The sequence below is a fragment of the Scylla paramamosain genome, chromosome 41 (genome assembly GCF_035594125.1).
Source record: "Scylla paramamosain isolate STU-SP2022 chromosome 41, ASM3559412v1, whole genome shotgun sequence".
Taxonomy (NCBI): Eukaryota; Metazoa; Arthropoda; class Malacostraca; order Decapoda; family Portunidae; genus Scylla; species Scylla paramamosain.
Genome location: NC_087191.1, coordinates 3,136,466 through 3,149,202, shown reverse-complemented (window position 1 = coordinate 3,149,202; position 12,737 = coordinate 3,136,466).

Sequence of the window (12,737 nt, the reverse complement as noted above, 5' to 3'; positions counted from 1 at the left end):
GATAGATAGATAAATAGATAGGTAAATAGATAGATAGATAGATAGATAAATAGATAGATAGACAGATAGATAAATAAATATAGATATAGATAGATTGATATATGCATAGATAGACAAACAAAAAACTATACAGCATATAATTTATCCAGATAAATGTGTGTGTCTTGTTTCTTACAACCATTTATAGAAAAGCAGCCTGTACAAAAAAAAAAAAAAATTATAATCAGCATAAATTTAAGTTATTAAAGATGTTTGACTGCTATATAAATAAAATTCCTGTTATTTTTATTTATTTTATTTTTTTTTCAATTGACAGTAGGCATAAGACACGTTGTTGTGTGAAGTGATTACACTAAGCAATCACCCTGTGGCATCACAGTGAGCCTGGTAGTGTGAGTTCCTTTCAAGTGGTACGGAGAGCATGGAGCCGTTTTACAAACCTGAAACAAAATAGTGTTACACCAGGAGTATGGGTGCGGGTGGCAGCACTGTTGGAGGTGGCAGCACTGGGAGAGGCAGGAAGGCAGAGAGAGCCGAGACGTGTGGTCCGAGATGAAGCCAGTGTGTGCTTGCCTGCTTTGGAAGTGTTTCTCTGCCTGTTGAGTACCTTGTTGAGTGCCTGTCGTTCCCTGGGAGACTTGTGATGCCCCTGTGAACTTGTAAAGCAGTGTACTTGCGGAGGATTTGTCAATAAACCTAGGAAATAGTGCCCGTGTTTTCCCTTGTGCCTCGGCCTCGTGTGTGTGTGTGTGTGTGTGTGCGCCTTGTCACGGCGTTCAGAGTGTGACTTATTTGAGGCCCCGCTGCTCTAGTTTCTCGACCCGTGTCCGTGTGGATAACACGCCCGCTCGGAGTGAGGGTGGGCGTAACAATAGCATTTTAGAAACATGACTGGTAAATGACAAACAATGGCATGCTGGAGAGACTAAACTTGGTATTTGTTTATAAGAAGTTCGTCCCCCCATTACCGCAACACCTCCTAACCCACCAAACAAGCTCGGGGGCCCTGTGAGGAATTGGGGGTTTTGGATGAAAGATATGTGAAATAAGGGCGTTCAAATATCTAAGGAAATTGACCTTAATATTTAAAATTTTCCTAATCTATTGTAGCCCCTAGACCGGTGGCTTCCTTAACAAATACATGGAACCTCTTCCTTACATCTGTATAGCGCATCTTAACCATTACTGTTGCTAAATATCCCACATGGTGACTTTTTTTTTCTGCTGAACACTAGCTCTGTTTGCTTCACATCTCTCCATTGCATAGCCATATTAACAAATGGCAATGATCCTCTATCAGAATGCCTGATGCGTCTCTAAAACAAATGAAAAGTGTAACTGAATCTACTGTGGAAATCATGATTGGTGGGTGGCCTCAGGAATGGCCTGAAGAGTAGCAGCATGTGATTGGAGGGATCAGCTGTATATATACCATGAAATCCTAATATGCCACAACCCATAAATCCCATTTATAAACAAAAAAAAAATAATAATAATTTCAGTGTTTACTATTGACTGGTGCACAGCTCGCTGGACTTAGAAAATATCAAATTTCTCCACACTCTCGAGTGCTATTACACCCATACTAGACTTGTGCACCAATTTTTTTTTTTTACGTTTACGGCAAAATCACCGAACCCTTCTCCACAACATGCGAGTTTCGTGTTTGTATGTAACACGGACGTGATAGCCAGATTAACCGTTCCAGCAAACTAACATTAGTTTTGTTGTTCCTTCTTGGTCAATGTGGAGTTACAACATCCAACACACTAACACATCTAAGACAAAATTGCTACAGCAATTTTGCAAAGAAAAGAAAGTTATGCAAATATAACAAATAAATTTGTAATTTTTTTCTTACTCTACTGGTTACTGGAAACTCCACTTTTTTCCCCCATTCAGGCCATGTAGTACACAATATTGCACTCAGCCAAGAACCAATAAAGTGTTGCAAGGCAGACCACGGCACAAGACAAGAGGATGGAGTACAATAATAATCTTCAAGAGACAGTAACCCAGCCAACAGTATGCCTGACAGCAGTGCCATGCATGCTAGAGGGCACTGTGGCCTCAACAGTAAACACCACTGTTCTGCCAACACCAGCAGAACATTACTGTTAATATTAACTTGACTAATCTCCTCAGTGACCTCAGCAAGGTCTGTGTAGCATATGCAGCCTCCTCGGTGGCCTGGAAAAGTGAGCAACATGTATCAGCACACACTATTTACGCCACACCAACAGAACGTTCAGTATTAACTTGTCTAGTCCCCACAGCTATCTAAATAACGTCTATCTATCGTTCAAGAGCAAGAAATAAAGCCTACAGGATTTGCTAGCAATCACAAATGACCAAATATGAGGAGATAAGGGCACTAGTGTCAACATGAGATCCCCGGCTGGCTGGACTGCGTCTGTTAGGGCCGAATTGCTAGTTGTATATTTTCCTTGCAGTATTGCCAGGTCAGGTGAGGATACTACTTTCTCTCTCTCTCTCTCTCTCTCTCTCTCTCTCTCTCTCTCTCTCTCTCTCTCTCTCTCTCTCTCTCTCTCTCTCTCTCTCTCCGTCCGTGATAAGAGAAAAAGAGACATGATGCTTGTCTCGCGACGTAAAAGTGATCATATCTCTTGCCAGAGAGAGAGAGAGAGAGAGAGAGAGAGGGGGGGGGGAGAGATTATGCACATTTAGCAAATAGTGATCATATATCTTAGAGAGAGAGAGAGAGAGAGAGAGAGAGAGAGAGAGAGAGAGGGTGTAGTATCCTTGCCTGACCTGGTAACATTGCAAGGAAGAAACACAACTGGCAACTTAGACCTGCCGGATGTGGCCCAGCCATCCGGTGACCCCATGTCAGCCACTAGGCACTGTCGACACGTGTTGAGATAAGTCCTCGGAGGTGACGGCGTTCCCTTTATTTACACTGCCTTTTATTTGAAGTTGACAACATTACCTCGGTCAGCCCTTCACACGTACCTTCTGACGTCAGTGGAGAATACATGGAGTCTCACTGCTTGCAGAGTACTCTTCTTTTCTACTCAAATACAACAGCAGCACTTGCTGTTATAGGGAGCCATTATTTTAAATCCAGGTAATGCTCGCTATCCTCCTGCCAAGGCCCCTGTCAGCTGTTGGCGACCGGCGCACCATCTGTTGCTATCTAAACAAAAACAACACCAAAAAGTACTCTAATAAAGATAAAGAAGAAGTTCATTGGGAAGTCTGGAAATAAATCTTAGTGATTAATGAGAAAAATTAAGAGGATGATATTACTGTTGTGCACGCCCCTTCCGGCCTTCAGGCGCCTTCAGGTACACACTTACCACTGCAGCAGCCCAAGGCGGTCACCACAAACAAGAGGAATCCACCACTGCTGTCGTGGTCGGCTTCTTTTGGTTAGTGGGGATAAGGCACGCAGACATAGCACCTGTCTGGACTCAACAGACTACTGAGAGGAGAGGAAGGGCAACAAAATAGTCTCACTAGCACTCCTGTCTTTATTGCCTGCACAGAGCAGTACCGCAGGACTCATGGCACACTACCACGGTACAGTACAAGTAAGGGTCGCACCACCGGCCCTCACTCAACAAAGTGTCTCTATCGCTGGGTAACGTGGCCCACCTCACAGAACAGTGGCACCGCATAGGACACTATGGGGTCACAACTTGTACACAGCATTGCACAGCTGTCTCCTCCGGTGGCCCACGCCGCAACAGACCACGCAGGTGTCACACACACACACACACACACACACACACAAACCTCACACCATGGCCTGGGGCCCAGTCACGTCATGGCAGCGGCAGGCGACTAGCATCGTAGCGTCACACTAGGGTAGCACACTGCAGGATGTCAGCACAAGTGTTACGTAGGCGGAAAACGGGCGCTCTCTCTCCTCTTGGCTTCACTTCTCTGTGGCATTGCAGTGTGGCATAGATGGGAAACGGGCGCTCTCTCTCTCTCTCTCTCTCTCTCTCTCTCTCTCTCTCTCTCTCTCTCTCTCTCTCTCTCTCTCTCTCCTGGGGGGGGGCCATCACGGCTCCTTATATAATGTCGGCCCCTCCGTGATTGACCAGCACGCTGCTGCTTTGCCGACCGATCACCGTCCATGCCACTTCCGGTCTCTCCAAGCTGCCTCCACTAGCAGCTCATGCAGTATTGCCGATGCCTGTCTTCACTACCCAGCGGCACACCTGGAATATGACAACCACTACAACGACAATCAATTTGGTTTTAGATCGGAAAGAGGGGCATAACAAGCACTCAAAATAATAATAGAACAAATAACTCAAAACAAAGCCTTTACCAGGTAGTGCTCAGAGACCGCAAACTTTGTCTTAGCTTGATCTAACTCTGTATAAGACAAGGGCCCAAAACATTTAACAGCATGAGGTTTACAATTGTTCACAAACCTTATTACCCAAGCTACACACTTAATAGCTTTTGTAAAATTATCCCAGCGGGCGTAGTCAATCCCTACTGATGGATGCTCGGACACTAAGCATGTCACTGGGCTGTCAGGGAATACCTCCTCTACAATGGGTAGTGCTGCTGGTACCTCATCCTGTTGCATGGAAGTAAAGTGTTCAGAGAGCCAAGCAGGACCATTCAGCCACGAGGTACAGGAAATTAAGTCTTCAGTAAAGGCACCTCTGGAAATATGGTCTGCTGGATTATCTTTACCAGGAATTTGCTTCCACTAAACTGGGGTGATTAAACTCTGAATCTCAGTTACTCTATTCGCTACAAAAGTCTTCCATCTATTAGGGTCTCCCTTTATCCATGACAATGCTACTTTAGAATCAGTCCAGCAGTACATTTGTACATCAGTTAAGTATAGGGAAGTCTTCACAAATACAGATAGCCTAGCACACAGAAAAGCACCCATTAATTCCAACCTCGGCACCGACAACTAGCCAAAAACTCCTTCATTAACAGAAAATGTCAAAACCTTTCAAGATCTAACTCCCCTCGTGATTTCTGGCATCTAGCCAAAAATATCTCCAATAACTTTGCTTCTTCTTCTTTCCCTCCTCTATTTCAACCAGATGGCACCACTGCTATCACATCTATTTCTAAAGCTGAACTCTTTGCTCAAGCCTCTGCTAAAAACTCTACCTTGGACGATTCTGGGCTTGTTCCTCCCTCTCCTCCACCCTCTGACTACTTCATGCCACCTATTAAAATTCTTCGCAATGATGTTTTCCATGCCCTCGCTGGCCTAAACCCTCGGAAGGCTTATGGACCTGATGGGGTCCCTCCTATTGCTCTCCGAAACTGTGCCTCCGTGCTTGCACCTTGCCTAGTCAAACTCTTTCAGCTCTGTCTGTCAACATCTACCTTTCCTTCTTGCTGGAAGTTTGCCTACATTCAACCTGTTCCTAAAAAGGGTGACCGTTCTAATCCCTCAAACTACCGTCCTATTGCTTTAATTTCCTGCCTATCTAAAGTTTTTGAATCTATCCTCAACAGGAAGATTCTTAAACATCTATCACTTCACAACCTTCTATCTGATCGCCAGTATGGGTTCCGTCAAGGCCGCTCTACTGGTGATCTTCTGGCTTTCCTTGCTGAGTCTTGGTCATCCTCTTTTAGAGATTTTGGTGAAACTTTTGCTGTTGCCTTGGACATATCAAAAGCTTTTGATAGAGTCTGGCACAAAGCTTTGATTTCCAAACTACCCTCCTACGGTTTCTATCCTTCTCTCTGTAACTTTATCTCAAGTTTCCTTTCTGACCGTTCTATTGCTGCTGTGGTAGACGGTCACTGTTCTTCTCCTAAATCTATTAACAGTGGTGTTCCTCAGGGTTCTGTCCTGTCACCCACTCTCTTCTTATTATTCATTAATAATCTTCTAAACCAAACTTCTTGTCCTATCCACTCCTACGCTGATGATACCACCCTGCACTTTTCCACGTCTTTTCATAGACGTCCAACCCTTCAGGAGGTAAACATATCATGCAGGGAAGCCACAGAACGCCTGACTTCTGATCTTTCTAAAATTTCTGATTGGGGCAGAGCAAACTTGGTATTGTTCAATGCCTCAAAAACTCAATTCCTCCATCTATCAACTCGACACAACCTTCCAGACAACTATCCCCTCTTCTTCAATGACACTCAACTGTCCCCCTCTTCTACACTGAACATCCTCGGTCTGTCCTTTACTTATAATCTGAACTGGAAACTTCACATCTCATCTCTAGCTAAAACAGCTTCTATGAAGTTAGGTGTTCTGAGACGTCTCCACCAGTTTTTCTCACCCCCCCAGCTGCTAACTCTGTACAAGGGCCTTATCCGTCCGTGTATGGAGTATGCTTCACATGTCTGGGGGGGTTCCACTCATACTGCTCTTCTAGACAGGGTGGAATGAAAAGCTTTTCGTCTCATCAACTCCTCTCCTCTAACTGACTGTCTTCAGCCTCTCACTGGCGCAGTGCTGCATATCTAGCTGTCTTCTACCGTTATTTTTCTACTAACTGCTCTTCTGATCTTGCTAACTGCATGCCTCCCCTCCTTCCGCGGCCTCGCTACACAAGACTTTCTTCTTTCTCTCACCCCTATTCTGTCCACCTCTCTAATGCAAGAGTTAACCAGTATTCTCAATCATTCATCCCTTTCTCTGGTAAACTCTGGAACTCCCTGCCTGCTTTTGTATTTCCATCTTCCTATGACTTGAATTCCTTCAAGAGGGAGGTTTCAAGACACTTATTCATCAATTTTTGACCACTGCTTTGACCCTTTTATGGGACTGGCATTTCAGTGGGCATTTTTTTTATTAGATTTTTGTTGCCCTTGGCCAGTGTCCTTCCTACATAAAAAAAAAAAAAATAAGCTCTGCAATAACTTCAGAATCAGGAAAGCTTTTAAAATGATGTTTAACAGTTGCATTCAACAGTAATGGACTACTTTTATTGCCAAATGGAACTCTAGTAAATCTCATTATCCGAATGTTACCATTATAGTTCCAAAGAAATCTATGCACGTCCCTGTCTTCTTTCCTTACATTAATCTGGAGGAAAGCTTTAGTTATATCACCAGTTAAAGCAACCTTCCACCTTCTGAACCTCATAATTACCTCTATCAACTGTGGGTTAAGAAGGGGACCCACCTCAAAACAGTGATTTAATGAAACTCCATTATAGCTCACAGCAGATGCGTCAAAGACTGGTCTTACTTTACTTGTGGTGCTGACTTCCCTGATGACAGGATGATGAGGAAGGTAGAATGTGGGGTATGGGGTGTTCATCTCACCCTCAGGTACCTCATCAATGATGCCTTCCCGTTCGTAACCCTCAAATACGGCATCATACTCCTCCCGAAGTTTAGGATTGGATTTAAATTTATGCATCAAACATAACAACTTGTTTCTTGCAAGCCTTTCTTTATTTTGGAGGCTACACTTATGCTCTGATTTCCAGGGAAGAGCAACCTCATATCTATCATCCTTAAACTTAACTGTCTCTGAAAAGGATTTTAACACAGGATGGTTGCTAACATCAGGATGTACTTCCTTGTTACAAATTCCCACTGACTCTAAACCTCAAAACTTATGTAACTCATTCTCATTGAAATTGTTAATGCATAACATCTGAGACAACTTAACATTTCCCTTGGATGCCGAAGCACAAATCCCAGACAGGATCCAACCAAACACCGTCTCTTCAGCCACTAGTCCCTCAACCTGCAAATTCTTGTTGGGGATTACAAATTTCCAATAGGCATCAAGTCCTATCAAAATGTCCACATTTACCTTCCTGTCCCGCTCATACTCATCTGCTAACTGCACAGACTTAAAGGGCAGTAGTGTTTCAGCTGGAACACAAGGACGTAATAATGGAGCACATATTGTGGGCACTTCAGCTGCAAGTAAACACACAGCTTCATAATTAACATCAACTAAATTCAGGTCATAAATATCACACTGGGTAGATCTAGAACTCTTACTTCCCCCAAAGGCAGAATAGGACATCTGTTCAGAAGATACCAATGTAGGCCTAACCTTCCTTACAAATTCACTCGACACATAGGATCGATCTACCCCAGAGTCGAACAACAAGTTAGCTTCACTGTACTTGCCATGCTTTCCATACACTTTAACTTTTGCTGTTGGCAAGACACAACACCTTTGTTTAAAATGTGAAGAATGACAAACACCAACTAGATCACCAGGCATAACATTGGTATCTCCCGTTTCACCTTCACTCTCCTTGGCCGGCTGACTAACAGTCCTGCCCTTAGGTGAAACATTATCCTTTGAGCAGAGAAGGACATTATGGTTGCCTTTACACTTAGAGCACTTTGCCTTGCAACCTCTAGCTACGTGCCCCCTTTTTAAGCACTTAAAGCACAGGTCAGCAGAACGAATATTTTCCAGTCGTTCTGCATGTGGAAGTTTGATAACTTTAAAGCACTTTTCACTGGAATGGAACTTATTACAAAATCCACACCCACCTGAATATGTCTCTGAGACTGTCTGAAGAGCAAGTGCAGAACTAGGAGACTTCTTTCTTCTCTCCGACTCCCTCACACTGCGGCCGTCTGTCCCTGCAGCAGTAGTGATGTCCTCAAAGTAGTCTGAGCGTTCACGGCGCTCAATCTCTTTCCTAAGAAAATCCAGCAGCCATGCGAGATCCCTTTCGTGACCCGATCCTTCCCTCGACCACTCCAAACGGATGTCGCTCGGCAGACGGGACAAAATCACTGGAGTGAGGAAGACGCCAAACTCACTGCCACTTACCCCCAGTGCCTCCAAACTCCTGATGTGGATCAGGAGGTCATCCTGCAGCTTTCTCAAGGCAGACACATAAGTTGTAGATCCTTGAGGCTTGAACGGCATGCTCAAGCCAAGAAGAGCTTGAATGTGGGCGAAGATAATCCTCTCTGGCTTCCCATACCGCTCCTTCAACAGATTACAGGCCACAGCATAATTAACTGCAGTAAGTGACAAGCCTTGGATGACATACTTGGCCTCACCTTCCAATAAGGCCTGCAGATAGGTGAACTTGCTGATGTCTGGTAGAGTAGAGTCGTCTACCATGGCCACGAACAAATCCCAAAATGACTGCCACTGGGTTAGTTCACCACTAAACTTCGGCAAGCCGAGCCGTGGAAGATTCACACTGGCACTAGTAGACACTGCGCTTGCACTTGCAGACTTATCTTCACTACTTCCCGACCCTTCATGGACGGCAGTTTTATCCAGTTTCGCCAACAGTTCAACAAATAAGCCAACAAATAAGCTGTGCCTGACACGTCATTGTTGCCTGCGGGTTTGCCACGTCGTCAGGCGCAGCTTTTTTGTGCACCGACCTATGAACAAACATATAATTTATACCCAAATTAATGTAAATTCATATATAATAATAAATCAAATATCAACACCCTTTAAAGTCTCAATACAAATAATCTTGGTAATCCCATTCTTCCTCACAAACGAGTGAACCAAGTTCAAACCTCTGGCGTCAACATCATTCAAACCCCTGGCGCCAACATCTCCCCACCATAGGAGTACTTTTAATAACTCCTATCCTTACTCTCAACAACATGATCATATGGCATCAGGATGTATAAATACAAATGTCTCACTAAGAGACAACTCAACCCTCACCCTGGGAAGCAAATGATACAATAAAACAATAAACAATACCCAAAGGGACAATACTGATCATCAACCTAAATCTACAATACATCTCAAACCCTCAAATCTCTCATATTCAGCCTCTGAGGAGGCTTTACAGTTCGTCCTGTTCTAGACACATAAGTTGACGACAGTGTCATGGAGTGAGCCTCATCAGAACCTTGAGCATATGCTGGGAAGGCATCTGTTGGTGTTAAGGGACTATGAGCTTCATCTGTTGTAACATCCTCCCCTGCTGATGAAAGCTCCAAGTTATGCAGTTTTTGCACTGGCCTACTAATTACTCCCTTTGCAGTCTTAACTTTGACACTACGACACTACTTTGACATCCTTAGTCAAGCTTGTTCCTTTCGTATAGATGGGTGAACATCTTTCTTCAGGTAAATTCTAGCCATTGTTCCTCTGGCTCCTTTCAAGTTCGTCGCTACTCTCAGGATGTCGTCACCTTATCTCTGGTTGTTGACATTCAGCAGTATGGGCCGTTTCTTCATCTCGTTCTCCTTCCCAAGTCGCTTCATCTGCCATTCAGTCATGTCAAGATCGGTGTATCCAGCAGTGTCCAGGGTTGTCTTCACTTTCTCGTCAACCGACGTCCCCATCTCATCCGCTTCTTCCTTCACACCCAGGACTATGATGTTCTGGCGTCGCTCCTTGCTATCCATCGATTCCAGGAAGAGTTATTGTTCGTGGATTATTGTATAAACAACGTCCAGTCTTGTAGTTAACAGCTCCACTTCTTTCCGGATTTGCTTCATTTCCCGTATCTCTTCTCGTAGATAGGTTATTTCTTCAAGAAGGGTTGATTTTGCAGGATCTTCTTGTCTCTTGGCATTCAAAAGTATATTAAAAGGAGCCTTTTGTTGGGGGTTTGTCATTTTAGTAATCTGGCTTGCAGTCAAATTCATGACTGTGTCAGCATTCTCGTACTCTGCCATTTCTGACTCCAAGCACGGCGTCTCCGTTTCCTTGGCAACTGTGATATCACGCCTTTAGTACGCATGCGCAGAATATAGTTCACGAGTCGAGGGTGCGGGTAGACCATTGGTCAAAATCTTCACTGACTAATACTGGCAAAGTCCACCACTCTCCACTACCCCAAACTTCGATCAACATATTTTTATGGTGTTCATGCATCCGTTGCTGCACTGCAGCTAGTTTGAGAGTCCGCACATTGGGAGAAATCAGGCAGTAAATTCTGACCTGTTTCATACACACACAAGCAGCCAGCAGGTCTCTTGTACACACAGACGTCTGCCTCTCAGCCCATTTTTGCGTGTTATGATATTACCCTCAATAAACATGACTAAGTGTGATGCTGCATTTCGTATCTCTTTGTGTGTGACACGCCAGCACAAGGATGCTGCAAACAATACTAAGTTTACTCTGCCCCAATCAGAAATTTTAGAAAAATCATAAGTCAGGTGTTCAGTGGCTTCCCTGCATGAACTGTTTACTTCCTGAAGGGTTGGTCGTCTGCAAAAAAAAAAACGTGGAAAAGTGGTATCATTAGCGTAGGAGTGGATATAACAAAAACTTTGGGTTAGAAGATCATTGATGAATAATAGGAAGAGAGTGGGTGACAGGACAGAACCCTGAGGAACACCACTGTTAATAGATTTAGCAAAAGAACAGTGACCGTCTACCACAGCAATAATAGAACGGTCAGAAAGAAAACTTGAGTTACAGAGAGAAGGAGAGGAGCCATAGGAGGGTAGTTTGGAAATCAAAGTTTTGTGTCAGACTCTATCAAAAAGTTTTTGATATGTCCAAGGTAACAGTAAACGTTTCACCAAAATTCCTAAAAGAGGAGGACCAAGACTTAGTAAGGAAAGCCAGAAGCTCACCAAGAGAGCGGCCTCGACAGAACCCACACTAGCGATCAGATGGAAGGTTGTGAAGTGATAGATGTTTAAGAATTTTCCTGTTGAGAATAGAGAGTCAGGAAATTAAATCAATAAGACGGTAGTTTGAGAGATTAGAACGGTCACCATTTTTAGGAACAGGCTGAATGTCTGTTCCTAAAAATGTCTTCCAACTCTGTCTGTTAACAGACAGAGTTGGAAGAGTCTGATTAGGCAAAGTGCAAGCACGGAGGCATAATTTTGGAGAAGAATAGGAGGGACTCCATCAGGTCCATAAGTGTTCCGAGAGTTAAGGTCAGCGAGGGCATGGAAAACATCACTGTGAAGGATCTTAATGAGTAGTATGAAGTAGTCAGAAGGTAGAGGAGAGGGAGGAACAAGCCCTAAATCATCCAAGGTAGAATTTTTAGAAAAGGTTTGAGCGAAGAGTTCAGCTTTAGAAATAGATGAGATGGAAGTGGTGCCATGAGGTTGAAATAAAAGAGAAAAAGATGAAGAAGCAAAGTTATTGGAGATGTTTTTGACTGGATACCATAAGTCACGAGGGGACTTAGATCTTGAAAGATTTTGATACTTTCTTTTAATGAAGGCATTTTTTGGCTAGTTGGAGAACAGACTTGGCATGATTCCGGCCAGAAATATAAAGTGCATGAGATTCTGGTGATGGAAGGCTCAAGTACCTTTGTGGGCCACATCTCTATCATGTATAGCACGAGAACAGACTGTGTTAAACCAAGGTTTGGAAGATTTAGGTCGAGAGAAAGAGAGAGGAATGTACGCCTCCATGCCAGACACTATCATCTATGTTATGTGCTCAGTACACAGAGACGGGTCTCTGACACCGAAGCTGTAGTCATTCCAAGAAAAAATCATCATAATAAATATCTCCTCAGGTTCCCCCAACTAGCAGAAGCAAAACACCAAAGGCACCTCCGCTTTAGGAGATTCTGAGGAGGGATTGGAGTGATACAGATTTGAGATTGTGATCGAAGGAACCCAACAGAGAAGATTGGGTGACAGCATAAGCGAAAGGATTGGAGGTAAGAAAAAGGGTATGTTGGACGTATCTCCAATATTGTAGCTGCCCGGAGGCAGCTAAATGATTTTAGACCCACACGGTGACGCGAATCGTTTATTGCATTCGGTCAAACCTGAAGACATACATAATAAACATAAGACATGCGTAGCACTACTAACCATTACGTACTGTATCAACATATGCATCACTAATCATGGATTAT